This window comes from Athene noctua, chromosome Z (assembly GCF_965140245.1).
Source record: "Athene noctua chromosome Z, bAthNoc1.hap1.1, whole genome shotgun sequence".
Classification (NCBI taxonomy): Eukaryota; Metazoa; Chordata; class Aves; order Strigiformes; family Strigidae; genus Athene; species Athene noctua.
The window spans coordinates 80,835,227-80,850,322 of NC_134077.1; the positions used below are offsets into that span (position 1 = coordinate 80,835,227).

General features: G+C 43.7%; 1 protein-coding gene across 8 annotated transcripts in view; it reads right to left on the minus strand.

Annotated features, from left to right (window-relative positions):
- PALM2AKAP2 (PALM2 and AKAP2 fusion) overlaps window positions 1–15,096 on the minus strand; it is a 262,585-nt gene that overhangs the window by 156,967 nt on the left and 90,522 nt on the right. The gene's annotated exons all lie outside the window — the stretch shown is intronic.

Sequence of the window (15,096 nt, forward strand, 5' to 3'; positions counted from 1 at the left end):
TGTTGAGACCTAACGACACTCACTCCTTAAGGTGTTTTGCTTGTGATTTGGGATACATTTTAATCAGGGCTAGATTCTCCATTACTTTAACTCAAACCTCCTTTTATTGACATGATTTATGCAGGTGAAGGAATATTCCCTATTTCTCTCTATTTTTATGTATACCACCACCTTTATCTTCTCACTTTTGAACAACAAAAAAATCTGTAATATGAGCTAAGATGAACACTTTTGAACAGGTATAGTTATCTAAAACTCCTGTTGTCTATAGAAAGAGCTGTGGCTGCTCACAGCCTTTTTGGCCATATTCTTTTGACCACAACAGAACAGCATCATCCAGTACTTTTCTTACCCATGGCTGTTTGCTCTTGCCTTTCTGTCACTACGTCTTAAGTGAAGGATTAGGGCACTAATCCAAGCTAGTGGGACACATTTTTTTCTCTTTCCCAGCCCTGCTCAGCACAGGATTTCATTAATGCTCGTTCAATCACAAGGCAGAGGGCAAGGAGAAGGTGACAGTGAGCAGGTAGGGAGAAGGGAGGGAGGGACTGCTACTTTCAGGGGCTTGACAGATTGAGTTGCTTGCGAAATTCCTGTTCCTAAATAGAGATGCAGGGATCTAACTTAAGGAACCCACCTGGGAAATTTTTCCTCAGTTTTCAATTGTGCAAGGATGCACAATTGTGTGGCACTTGATGATAACACTTTTCATTAGAGGGAGTCAAAATTGTCACAGCCTCAAGTTGTTGAAAATGGAAAAAGGGAGATTTTGCTCCCCTGAAGTATGCAAATACTTAATAGTCACCAATTTGTGGTGGTTTGTTGAAGCACCATTTTTCTCTTAAAGGCAAGCCCCTCATCTCCAAGTTTAAACAGCTTAATTGCAGTGAATTTACAAGGAACTGTTGGAAAATACTTCTCCAATTCAATGTTTTCTCAAAATTAATACAAAAACTTAAAAAATGCAAAATATTTCGAAACTAAATCTTTTGCTCTCCTGAAATGGAACAGTTTGATACAAGATGGTTTTTCCCCCCCTCATGCTGTGATTCAGGGAGAAAGCTTTTAAAAAAATACTGTTTCATCTTGACTTTTCTTCCTAGGAAATTTTAAAAAATACCTAGTGAAATGAAAAAATCATTTGTCACTGAGGTCAGCCATTGCTCTGCTCCTACTTAATGAATTTAGAAGCCAACAAGAAGGTGGCTTCTTTTCCTTCCCTATCCCTGGAAACAATTAGTAGATCCACGTACATTTATACCTTGCTGATAAAGACATTTGAAATATTCTGCTGTGCTGTCTGGTGAAATTATATTGTGGAGCTGGGAGAGCTGAGGTTTACTGGTATGTTCATTTTCTTCCCAAGTGAATCACTAAGCAGCATTTTCAGGATACATATTCTGTAGCCTGGTACATTTTGTTAACTATATGATCCAGTAAGAGACTGAAAAATGGGAGTGTGTAGAAGTCAGCAACAACAAAACAAAGAGGAAGAAAGTAGTCCTTTTTCTTTCAAATGAACTAGACATTAGTTAATAAATTATGACAATGAAAACACTGTGAGTATACATAATGTGAGGCAACTCATTTGATGTGAGTAAGGTTCTAAACAGGTAGCCTCCCTGTCATTTGGGGTTATCATAAGTCACCACTTTTTGTGCACCAGCTCAAAACTGTAGAAGGCTTGTCATGAATTGTTTGCTCTTTCAGGGAAAGTTTGCTTCTAGTGCATGCACAAGTGCACTTGCACATGCAGGCCCAATCATTGATTTGATTTATATTTTCGTACTTTCTGGCTACTTGCTCTTTTGTTTTTACTCGTTTATTCCTCTTTTATCCTCCCCTCCTGGTTCACTTCCTTGGTTTCTGCTTTCTTAGAGCCAGCCTACCCTCACCATTAAAACAAGTTGGACAGATGAAATATTGTTACTCTATTTTGCAAGACAATTTTGGGGAGGGGTTGGTGTTGTTGTTTTGTTGTTTGTTTGTTTTTTTCACCCTTAATCCTTTCTTCAGTTCCTTTTAGAAGCAGTATTAACAACAACTTACTAAAGAGTAAAGGGGTAGAGACACAGCTGCCAGGATTTAGAAACATGGGTGAAGCTGGTAGGGACACAGATTTCCTATGTGACACCCTTTTCCCACTGAAATCAGATTGAGAGTCTCCCAGGCTCTGTGTGGGCCTGAATTCCGAATTGTGGCAGGAAAAATGTGGATCATTCAGCCAGAATGTTCTTGTTAAGATAGCACAGGGGTCACATATCAAGCATTAATAGCCACAGGAAGTCGCCTGATGCCTTTTTGCTCCATTTTATACCACTTTCATCCGTACTGTCTAGGTTTAAAGGCTGAGGTAATGCTGCTAAGGTACAGAGGTAACTGAAATACTCAAGGACACAGTTTCCATGTGAGCTGTTGTATACATTCATCAGTAAACCATTAGGGCACCACAGACCTCACTGGCAAATATGGACTTTCTTTGGGCTGCCTTTTTATAGCAATGCAAAAATTAAAACCACAATGCAAGCCAAAGGCTGTTTGGCATGCTGCATCTTTTTAGTGAGCTTCATTTCATCAGAACTGCTGAGTTACAAGGAGAACTGCCTTCTTTTTCGTTCACAAGATACAACAGAGGCATGCAAATTTGGTCTGCATTAATATCAAACCTGTTTCAAGCAACATGCCACATAATGGTTTAAACAGCAATAAATCCATTTAGAGTGCATGTGTACACGTACATGCATATACAAAGTGCTTACATTCTTCCTGTGTAAACCTGTTAAATATTGAACAACATCCTTTTCTTCTAGCCCAGTTTAAAAAGGATGTGTCTTAATTGTCATTTGACACCTGGCAAGGAAACCTTACAATTCCTTTGTTCCTGGTTTCTTAGCAGATTTCAGGCTGGTGTTTGAAAGATGGCCACAGAATAAAGCCAGTTAAATAAACAACTACAGTATCTGGAGTACTGTGGGGGGGGGATAAAGACAAAAAATGGAGATCCAGATGACATAGGAGTGGTATAAAACAGACTGTTAGTATTACTGCTCATTGGCCTAAGAGTTATCTGATCACTGAGATTTGCTATTATAAATGATCAGCCATGAGATCAGACCAGGATGCTTCTTCCAGCTGGAGCCTGAAAATTCCCAGTGATGGGGGAAAAAATAAGTTCTAAGGCTACTTGCAGCCTTTCTCTTTTATAGTCAGTAGCTATCAGACATCATGTTCTGCGAAACTCAGACCAGAACCACAGAATCACAGAATCATCTAGGTTGGAAAGGACCCTGGAGATCATCTAGTCCAACTGTTCGCCTAGCACAGTTCCCACCTACAGCATATTCTTAAGCTCTAGATCGACCCTACTCTTGAACACCTCCAGGGATGGGGACTCCACCACCTCCCCGGGCAGCCCATTCCAACACCTAACAACCCCTTCCGGAAAGAAATGCTTCCTAATATCTAGTCTAAACCTTCCCTGGTGCAACTTGAGGCCATTCCCTCTTGTCCTGTCACTTGTTACTTGGTTAAAGAGACTCATCCCCAGCTCTCTGCACCCTCCTTTCAGGCAGCTGTAGAGGGCGATGAGGTCTCCCCTCAGCCTCCTCTTCTCCAGACTAAACACCCCCAGTTCCCTCAGCCACTCCCCATAGGACATCTGTTCCAGACCCTTGAGCTTTGTAGCCCTTCTCTGGACATGTTTGAGTAACTCTATATCCTTTTTGGAGTGAGGGGCCCAAAACTGAACGCAGGAATCGAGGTGCGGCCTCATCAGCGCCAAGTACAGGGGCAAGATCACTTCCCTGTCCCTGCTGGCCACACTAGTGCTGACACAAGCCAGGATGCCATTGGCCTTCTTGGCCCCCTGGGCACACTGCTGGCTCCTGTTCAGCCGGCTGTCAATCAACACCCCCAGGTCCCTCTCTGACTGGCAGCTCTCCAGCCACTCCTCCCCAAGCCTGTAGCGCTGCTGGGGGTTGTTGTGGCCCAAGGGCAGCCCCCGGCATTTGCCCTCAGTGAAACTCCCCCAGTTGGCCTCAGCCCATGGCTCCAGCCTGTCCAGGTCTCTCTGCAGAGCCTCCCTGCCCTCGAGCAGATCAACACTCCCACCCAACTGGGTGTCATCTGCAAACTGACTGAGGGTGCACTCGATCCCCTCGTCTAGATCATCAATAAAGATGTTAAACAGGAGTGGCCCCAACACCCAGCCCTGGGGGACACCACTTGTGACCGGCCGCCAACTGGATTTAACTCCATTCAATAATTGAAGAGGATGAGGGATGAGGAAGGGGAAGAGGATGAACCAGACCGCTAAAGGAAGTCTGGTCCATGTGTTTGGTGGGATTTTGACCTAAGCACGCGGTTACACGAGTGTAGGCTAGGCTGACAGTGCAGTTTCTGAGAGGACTGCAGGTGGAAGCAGGGAATAAAACCTCCTGCAAAGATGCTGAGATCAGGGATCAAAGGAGCTGTCAGGTAGCACAGAAGACTTTAATTAGGTGACAAGAAGGGGAGTTAAGAAGGGACATCTAAGAGGTAAAGATGCAGAAGAGGTTTTGTATGTGGTATGTGTACCTATGCATATATGTTTAGCACTCAGTATCCAGCAAACATTATGTTTGGATGTAGGGCTCTGTTTTGTGCTCCAACCTGAAGGCGATGAATGTGCTTTCTCTAGGTGAAGGATTTCCTCTGTTTTCCATGCTAAGATGTTGAAATCCACAAACTTGGGCTGTCATTTTCCTTTCTGATTGAGGGCAGAGGCTGTTCTGACACAAGGTGCCTTTACCTTGAGCCCAGGAGGGCCTCTGAGCAGGATCCTGCAGGGCACTTACACAGCTGGTGCAGAGTCACTCTACTTTGCAACAGCAGCACAAAATCTCATGTAAGCAGAACTATGCCTGAAAAAATAGCCTCCTCTATCCAGCTAATTAACTCTGCCAGGCACACGATTTCTTGAGGTACCTACATTTGTCTCAGCAGTATTTTGTTTTTCAGGGTGGGATGGTAACAGCATTATAAACACGGAAAACAGCTGCAGGTTTATGGACCAGTTTCTTTAGCCTGTGCTAGCTTTGCATGCTGGGTTGCACCTGAGAAATACTCATGTCATTTCTGCAATGAAGATAGAAATATAATAGAAGTTATGTCTGCAGCATACACACTGACATGCCAGTGGAAAAAAAGAACATTCATCAGCACTCATAAGGAAAATACACAAGTATTCAGAATTTAAGAGGAAAACAGGAAAGACCTAATCAGAGTAAACACTCAAAAGGAAAAAGTGACGGATGCATATGTACAGAGGGGGTTGGCTCAGCTGTAAACTGATCATTTTGCTATTGCTTGACTGACAGCCTAAAAGAAGACCTAATATAAAAGACATGAAGAAGACATGGGCCTTCTAAGTAGTTAGTGCCAGGTCTCTCAGAGCTGAACATCCTGAAGTGTTACAGATGGTATTAAAATGTCAGAATCACAAGCAGAGACCTGCAACAAACCCCTCTATTGCTCACTAAATAGAAAGTAAAACACCAAATTTAGGGATAGCTGGGCTTGCCTATAGGGATGAAATTGATCTCTACATAAACTCTATGCTCAACTCAAGGACCTTGCCCTCACAAAGCTTTTGACCACACTGTAAAACTAGAAACCGAAAGTTCATATGCAGGGTTCACCCTTCTATGTGTCTTTTCTCACTGTGCAAAAGAACACTGGAAAAAATGCTCCACCTCATGGGCTTCTCATTCCCACTTCTCGGTCACTGTAAAGGTTTCTGGGGCAGCAGGGTACCTGTTATCCCACCCAGGTTTTAGAATAACCTTGGAAAATGAACTTGAAAGGGGAAAGCTAAAGGGATTCCCCTGCAAGATGTCTAAGTCTTGCATTTAGGTTCTTTAAACCAGCACAACTGGAGGAGATATGAGGAACTGTACCCTCATCCCAGTCCAGCATCTCAGCCCTTGACATGCTTCCTGCACCTGTATCAACTGTCAAGCACCAGCAACCTGGCTGTAAACCAACATGCTTAAGAAACTGGAGCTGAAACCTAAATGCTACAGCCATGAATGGTGCCCTTCATCTGCTGTACGGGAGGGGGAAATCACTAACATTTGGTTTAGTTTCCATATTGGCTTAGTTTTCTTAGCAAACACTGGTAGTTGTGCCAAAGCCAGTTGGACCATTTGTGGATGTCACTGTATATTGACACACAGCCAGTGCTGATGGCAAAAAACCTGCTTGACTTCAGGTCTCTTGCAGGATCTGAAATGGGATTCCAGAGCTGAGTAATTCAATGCCTCTTAGTTTAGTCTTTTTGCAGAGCTCATCCTTTTTGAACAGTTCACCCTCAAAGAGGAAAGCTGGCAGTGCACATCTTATGATTTCCAAAAGGCTGTTGTTTACAGAGTGCAGCTGATAATCAAGAGCAGCAAACTTAATTAGCATCTTCGAAAAGGCGAAACCTCCATGACTTGAAAGACTAGGAATACATTATCACCAATCAATGCTTGGAAATGAGATTCAGCATGATTCTGAATGAGGTGCTCTGGTAATCTCTATGAATCTTTCTGAATACACAGGAAGGGAAACCATTCCATTCACCAAGCAAAAATTACATCCCAGTACCAGCTGATGAACTTGGGAAGAGAGGAAAAACTCCGTAATTCCCTTTGCTGTTTGAAGTAAATGTATATACATACACACATGCATAGAAAGAGCTGTATATTGGTATTCTGCACCTGCCTGGTTTAGGACCAGGTTAATCCCTGTTAGATTAGAAAAATCAAGGCCAGCAAGTCACGCAATGGCCACAGGATTTCTTGAGATAAACACGTTGAGGCGTACCACCCAAAAGTCATTACCCTAAGTTAGTTAGTAAAACATTGCCTGCTCCAGGTGTAGAAGGCTTAGTGTCGGCATAATGCAGATTCTTTGATCCAGAATTGCAGAAGTTGTATGATTGAGTCCCTTTTCTTGCCAAAGCCACTCTGTTTGTCTATTAATTTTTGTTGGTGGTTTGCCTGGTGCAGTGTTAAATCTAAGCATGGGGATCTTCAGCACTCTCTGGGGTGACTCTTCCTCCAACTGGAACCACTTTTTCATGACCTACTTTTTCTCTGTTTTAGAAGGATGTTATCTCATTCCAGCTTCATATCCTCATATCACCTTAACACAAAATTTCCTGCCCCCATGGCATTTACAGGCCACACTTATTTGTAGACTTTTACAAGTGTGAGCCTTCCAGGGCCAAGTTCTTGCAGTCTTCTTCAAATGGGAGATGTTTCCAGCCTGGGTGAGACTGGAATCTTAAAATCTTCCCACTGCCCCAGGAAAGGGCAGATTACTGACTGGAAGTCAGTGAATCACTATGCCTTGGATGCTTGCCCTGACAGCAGAGGAGCATACGGCTTGACCCTCCTTAGGGAAATGGAAGGGGAAAAAAGGGAAAAAAAAAAAAAAGCCCTGGTCTGAACCCAGTCCCCTGGCCAGTGGCCAAAGAGGTGAAAGAAAGAAGAGTCCACTTATTTTCTCCCTGTTTGCTTATACCAGCGTGTTTAGATGAGAAAGCTCTCATTTGTGCTCCTGCCCACACTTCAGGCAGGGCCTGGCAAGTCTGACCGAGTCCCTTTATTTCCCTGACCAGCTGAGTAAAACCCTGACAGCTTAACCCACTCTGGCAGCGTCTGGCTTTTGAATCATCCAGCTCTTGGCGCACTTGTGTTTAAAACAAATGGCACAGATGTCCTGGTTTCCTGGCCCAGCCCTGTGAGATGAAAATGGATATTTAGGCTCTTCCTGGTGAAGCTGGGATTTGTCTCTCCTCTTCACCATTGCTATCATTTTCTTCTTCCCTCCCAGCCCAGAGAAAGGGCAAGCCTCCTGCCTCTGGAGCCTCTTGGTCAGTGTCTAATAAAGTAAATAAAGTGAGAGGCACAACTGTTATAAAATGCTTAGGCTGCACAAAACATGCATCTTGTCATGTCCATACAGAGAGGGAATCACACCAGACAATATACGAGACTTACTCTGCAAGTACAGGCATGCATCATCTGTGGTTCACTGCTGGGATTGGCAGGAGAAAGGTGCAGAAGATAAAATAGCCATCTGAGAGAGGACATGTGCACTGTACTTTGTAATTGGAAGGTGAAGGTGCAAAGACTCAGGGAAGACACTGAACCCTGCAGAAACTTTATTGTTCTCCCACAGCTTTAAGTAAACTTAAAGGACAAGCACCAGAAGAGTTGTACCTGGGACACCCGAGGACACGTACAAGGTACAAACATGCCCATGTGACTTGCTGTTGTGAAATTCTCTCCCCCTCACACACTGTGCTTTGCTCCTACCATTGAGGTGTACTTCAGGGGATGGGCTGGGCACTTTGAGCATGTGGTATAGGCTCCAGGAAGGCCACAACAACTGTGGCAGGACTTCGTCTGGGAGGGCATACGCTGCGAGATGTGGTCCAGGAAAAGGAGGGTCGCACGTGCAATTCACCCCAGCATGAAGTCCTCGTATACAGCAGCACACAGAAACTAGAAAAGCAACACAGGTGCAGCCAGCCCTATGAAAAACAGTTTGCAGCTATGCACATGAAAATTCATTTAGGTTTAGCAACAAATGCCAGCAGTTCAGCTGTACAGTGGACTGTGTTATTTATATCTTGGGAGAGGTCCAAGAAATAGAGGGGGAGCAATTGGGGGATGACTGTTGTGCTCATTCTTCTGTAGTGCAGCAGCGCTACCGCAGCGTCGCCCAGGGTCAGCACGGATTTATGATCAAAACAAATGCATGACCTTATGCAGCACCCATACTGCAAGCTGCCAAGGACGCAGGATTTTTTTGTGCAAGTCCTATACATACTGGTATACTGGAGATAGACATTTGGTTACCTAGCAGCATTTACAGAGAAGGCAGGAAGCCTGGAAAAGGGTGTGAGTTTTATCTCCACCTTCTTTTTTAATGAAGGGAAGTGAAAAAGAAAGAAGTTACTAGAAGTATTGGCCCTGAAGAGATTTCAGCCTCCCATATACAGATTGGGAATACACTTTTTCTTCCTGATTTACAGTGTCAGCTGAGAGATGAGCTGCTAAGGATCATGCGGAGCTCAAGGCAGAGCATGAGCCACAGAAAAGGACCTGGGGGTGTTGGTTGACAGCCGGCTGAACAGGAGCCAGCAGTGTGCTCAGGTGGCCAAGAAAGGCAGTGGTATACTGGCTTGTATCAGAAATAGCGTGGCCAGCAGGATGAGGGAAGTGATCATCCCCCTGTATTCAGCACCGGCAAGGCAACACCTCGATTACTGTGTTCAGTTTTGGGCCCCTCACTACAAGAAAGACATTGAGGTGCTGTAGCATGTCTAAAGAAGAGCACCGAAAATGGTGAAGGGTCTAGAGCACAAATCCCACATAAGTCATTTTACAGAGCTAGCAACTGACTACATACAGTAGACAAGTATGTGCTGCTGGTTTTTTCCTTCTGAATTTTTTTCTGATGAACTGCATTTTTGCTCTCTTGCTCAGCTTGCAGTGACAGTTCTTTCCATTTGTTTTGGGCCAAAGATTGTTGTGAAGTTTTGTTTTTTAATCTCAAGGATATAAGTATTTTTGATGTAAATACTATTATTCCTCTGATGTATCTATTACTTAAATTGCCTGGAATGGATGTTAATACAACATAGCAGTGGTTATATCAGTATTTGCTTGTTTCTCTGCAGTGCCACATGGCTCTTGGCAAACTCAAGATCTTCCTTAAGATAGTGAAAAAAACCCCATGGACAATTCTAATTTTCTGGCTGTGTTGATGAAGTTCTTTATTGTCATGAAGATGTGCACCGAAGTTTCACTCTGGGACTGATTTCAAGTGTTGTATTTCTTCTGAAGGCATTATTTGCAATGATGCACTGAGCTAGATATACTGTAGTATCTCTGGTCATACTACTCACACAAGGTGTCTAACTGAACACCAGCAACTAAAAACACAGTATTATTCACCTACTGTAATGTCCATTGAAGTTAGAAGATTAAGGGATGTTTAAGGAAAGTATATACTAGTTGATAATACATACGCTATAAATATTACAGTTCAAGCCTAACCAGGAATACCTGAGTGCATACCTGAAAATGCACCGATTTGTGGATTTGCCTTAATACATATGTATGTAGGTATGTGCACACTGAGTGAAAGACAAGATTTCTCCTGGTAGGGGCTGCCTTTTCCCCCCCCCCCCCCCCCCCCCCTTATTGCTATTTCTTGTCTTACTTGAATTCCTGCACAGATTATTTCTACACTAAACTCCAGATGAGCCTTCCTCTGTTGAGGCAGAGCACTGGCTCCATCCAAAGTCAATGGCAGCTTGTTCCCTACTTCTCACAAACCAGGATATTTCACTGCTTGTAGGTTTCCCATTTGGGATATTTTGAATCCCTCTCTGCCCCCATCTTGCATGACTCTTAGCAATTTAGAAGCACGTGCAAACGACTCCTTCCTATGGTGATCACCTCTGAAAAATTGCTGCAGTTATTTACTAGAAAAGCAGTGTTGTTAAAAATAGAAGTCATGGACTAGAGTTGTCTGTTATATTCCTGCTGTAGCCTCCAACAAATCACTTTGCCTCCATTTCCCCATCTTGATCCTATACATTTTGTCATCCTATACAGTCTAATCATATATCAGACTGTGTTTATTCCTGGTAGATCTGTTAGCTGATATTATTAATTATAACAGTCACTGCACATGTGAGGTTTCTATGACTTTGATTTGACTTTACTCAGATTTGCTGCTAATGAATGCATAGACTTTGTAATGGACTTCTGGTGCATTACCTATTTGCTTTCTGCAACGGTAGCTTAAAATGTGCTGTTTCAAGGTACATGGTACTTACAAGCCTACCTGTTGGTGTAAGAAGTGATCTAAGGTACCCCATGTGACTGATTAAATATAGTCTGAGAATCATACTAAAAATGAAAATGAGTCCCAGAGAATTCAGGCTATTATACTGAAAATGTGAATCCCCAACCAAAATATTATAATTGGTGTGATGACACCTTCCCTGCATCCTGGCTGTCATGTGGCTGTTAAAGCCATGGACCATGGAGAGCTGCAATTTACAGGGATCCCAACTGCCTCCCTCGGACCTTTTTTAACAAACCTTTCCTTGTCTTTTGCACTGTGCTTTAGTCATGACTGCCTGAACCTGTAAGTACCCTCAGAAGCCCTTTACAAAGGACTTAGATGGGTATGTGCAGCTGACAGTCAGCGTGCCTCAGGCACTGGGCTTTATTAGGTCCTTTTAAAAATTCCCCATATTATGTGCCCCTCACAAATAAACAAATGCATTCCCCTGCTCTGCTTGCCAAGAGTGACTTCGACAGCCGGGACAGAAAAAGAGCAGTGGGGCAGGAAGGGGAACACCCAGTAGGAGTCATTACTTGTTTTGTTTGTTTCTTGATACAAACAGTTTCTTGAATTGGAGCTTTGCAAATCCGTCTGCTGCTGTCATTCACTTACAGGAACTCACAGCCCATTTCTCCAGGGTGAAGGCTGCTGAGAGGCAGGGAATGTGTCCTGTGGGAATGGACAAACTCTCCACTGAGAGCAACAAGGGATGCATCAAGCTGCTGCGGTCCTGAGCATGCTGATGGCAGCATCGTGATCCTTCTTCATCCATCTGATCTACCTTAGGGCTTTTGTGTTGTGTTCGTTAATTTATTTGTTCTTGGCAGCAACTGTCCCTGCACTCCAGAAAGTGTTGGAACAAACACAGCTTCAGCAGGGAGAGGTTTTGCCCTGGTGGGATAACTGCAAGGTTATCTGAAGTGCTCCTGCCGAGGCAAATCAAGCCAATCAGGAAGCTTCCAGAAACGTGGGCTGTGCTCAGTTTGTTGTTTCCACCCTTAGACATTTCCTGCTATTGTTCTTGTCGTTTTCTCTTGAGTGTCCATTGGGCTCGTGGGTGGTGCTGGCAAGTCTTTCTTGGGAGGTCTCCGGTCCTCTCGGGCACATGGAGAGCTCTGTCCTGTTCCTTTCACAGACTCCAGCATGAAAGTGCAGGGAAGGTGGGGCTGTGGTGGTAAACTACATCGCACTGAGCAAAGTGGGTGCCTTTTCCTGCTGGCTGTGCTCAGCTGGGCAAGAATGAAATCATGTCACGAAATGATGAATGAATTTTAGCTCATGAATTTGCTCACCACCCAAGGAGAAGCAGAAGGTGGGTGGGTGGAAACAGCAAGTCCACAGCATCCTGGGATTCATTAACAGTTGTGGAAAGCTGGGGAAATACTAACTGTACTCTAGAAATTGGCTGCCCTAGTTTTACCTCTGCCATCCAGAGCCTAGTTTTCTCTTTCCAGGAGTATAGGAGGTCACCTACAATGGTCTAACACCATCACACCATCAGAGGACCAGAGGAGTCATAACTATCCAGGCCTCTAACAGAGAATGCCCGTATCTCATTTTTTAATCCTCTGAGTTTCATGATTACCTTTTTCTTTCCTCAGATGTATCTCATGAGTTTCTGCCTGCAGTGGGAAAGACTGAGAAGAGCTGGGTGCTGCACCTCCATGCTCCAGTATCAACTAGAAATCACAGTAAACCAGTTCCTAGGCCCCCACCACCTGCTCAGGTAATCATGAGTACATCTTCAGTTTTCATCTACAGTATAAGACAACTTCTCATTGCTATGGAGAAATATCAGACACCATCTGTAATTCTGCAGAGAGATCCCTGGAAGCGTGGTGTCATTTCTGAGCTGTACTGGTGAACAGAGCTAGCTACAGGGCTGTGTGAATGAAGAAACAAGTGGGAAAAATTTCTCTGAGATTGCTCAGGGTTTACTTTTCCAGCCCTTTGCTCCACACTACCTAACATCAGCTGCACCTGAGTCATTACTGCCTGATCCCTCAGAGTGCTGGTGTGAGAATAAAAAAAAAAGACAGTGAGTTCAATAATATGACAATGCCCTCCCTTTTATTTTCCATGATGGATCATAAGCTTCCCTTACTGCCTCATGGGAAGTTGGAATGAGGCACAATTTTAATTGTGGGAAGCTGAAAAGTTTGACTTGACTTTGTGCTGCATGTTTGTGGTAGGAGTCAGCTGATGGCTTCCTGCCTGCGTGGATCTCAAGATGGGTGAAATTCTTGACCCCTGGACTTCCCAAGAGCCACAGAGCTTCCAAGTCGGGACAAAGCAGACATCTGGGCTGATTTGGTTCAGGGGAGCAAAAATCAGCCTGTAGAGCATCTGCAGACCAGGATGAGTTAGAAAAGGGATTATTTTCCTTTTTAAGAGAATGTTTAAAAGCACACCAGGGTCTATGTTTAGATGATTGGCCTGAAGATGGACATAGGACATAGCAGAGAGGTGGCACAGAACTGCATTTCTGAGGGTAAGTATCATAGAGGAGAATCTCAAAGTGATCTAGCAGTGTGATAAATCCCTACTTTCTAATAAATTACTTTGCACTCACTTCATTATTCTTTCTGCAGCAAGCTGAGGAAAGCCAAGCATAGCCTGATGAGTTCCTGGTTATGGGCTGGCTGGTCGTGAGGAGGTCATTCACCTTCTATGGTTTCACTGGATCCCCTGACTACACAAAACATCCTCCCAGGGGTCTCCTCACCTGTGCAAACAACTTTTACACCTGGAACAGTGGTACTGAGGGTTGAGGTAGCAAGGAGAGCGGTCCATGTCACATCTCTGGCAATTCCTGCCAGGTAAGTAGGGAAAAGAAGCTAGAGTTTTTCAGAATTTTCCTTAAGTCTAAATGGTCTACTTTGTCTGGGTTTGTGACTCACAGTGATCTTAATGCTCGAGGATTCTGGCCCAGAGAAAACCTCAACTTAGTTTTGGCAGACCTATGAATATTCTTGGTTTTACTTGTAAGACTGACCTCCTCATCTCCTTTCTGTGACTGCTATGGTTTTTATGCTGGTATTTGAACAAGGCATTCAAGCAAAATAAATTCTTGTAAGAATGGGCAATAATAAATGTGAGACCATTGTGAAAATCTGCTTGGGTTTACAGCACTGACAGAACATATTCATTTGCTTTGCCTAAAATTTCACAACAACATGAGACCAAGGGCAAAGGCTTCACAAATGCTCCCATTATTGAGAAGGTTACGTCCCATTTCACAGTTCATGCAGGTAAGTGTGTACACCTTCAGGACATGGAAAATTAAGAAATTACTGACCAGTTTCCAAGTTACAAAAGATGCAAATAGTCATTGTCAGAGTTTTATAAAAAAGCTTAGAAGTGATAGAGGTGCTCTTGAAAATGGGATGTAGGTATTTCTGAAAGTTTGTCTCCTGTGATTTCTATGCAAATTGGTGTATAATTATGAACACTTTTTCATGTTTATTGTTTAAAGGGGCTTCATCTATGGATGTTTATGTTTGAAGTAATCGGGCAGTAGATGACAGAGTACTACTCCAAGCCTTGAATTTAAACAAGAGAGATTAACAGGCATTAAACTGTAGAGGTGTGTGTAGTTCCAGTGGTGTGAATAGATGAACTAATACACTTGGATGTAAGCACATGCTGAAGTGTTTCTCTGACTCAATGCTTAAAGTGTAATCACATTAATCTGCTCAAGACAGCTCAAAACCAGGAAGATTGTCCTTTGAAATGGGAAGACTAAAAATGAAATTAAACTACAAAGGCCTTGTTTAAAATAAGGCAGAGAAACCTAGAACAGCAACAATATTGTGGGAGCTGGAACAGCACTGACTGGATTATGACTACGACTAGATGAAGGCAGTTGGAAGTGCAGGCTGTTGAGATGACTGGCCACAGGGCTGGCAGGTTAGTCACTAAGCACCAGATGGGCACCACCAACTGCCTAAATGTTTTCTCCCTCATTCATAATTGGCCTCATTTGTGGCTGAGCTCCCCGGCTCTGTATGTGGTTCTCAGGTCTGCTGTTGGCAGCCCCCTTGTCATACACCCTGCAGCCAGTGTGCAAGCTCCAGTCAGCATGACAGTCCCTGAAGGAACTGTGGGTTTGCCAGTCATGCCCTACTCTAACAAAATTTGCCTCATTAGCAGTGTGAAACACTCATGGCACCATTTCTTTCCACTCTCTTTTACTTTTTT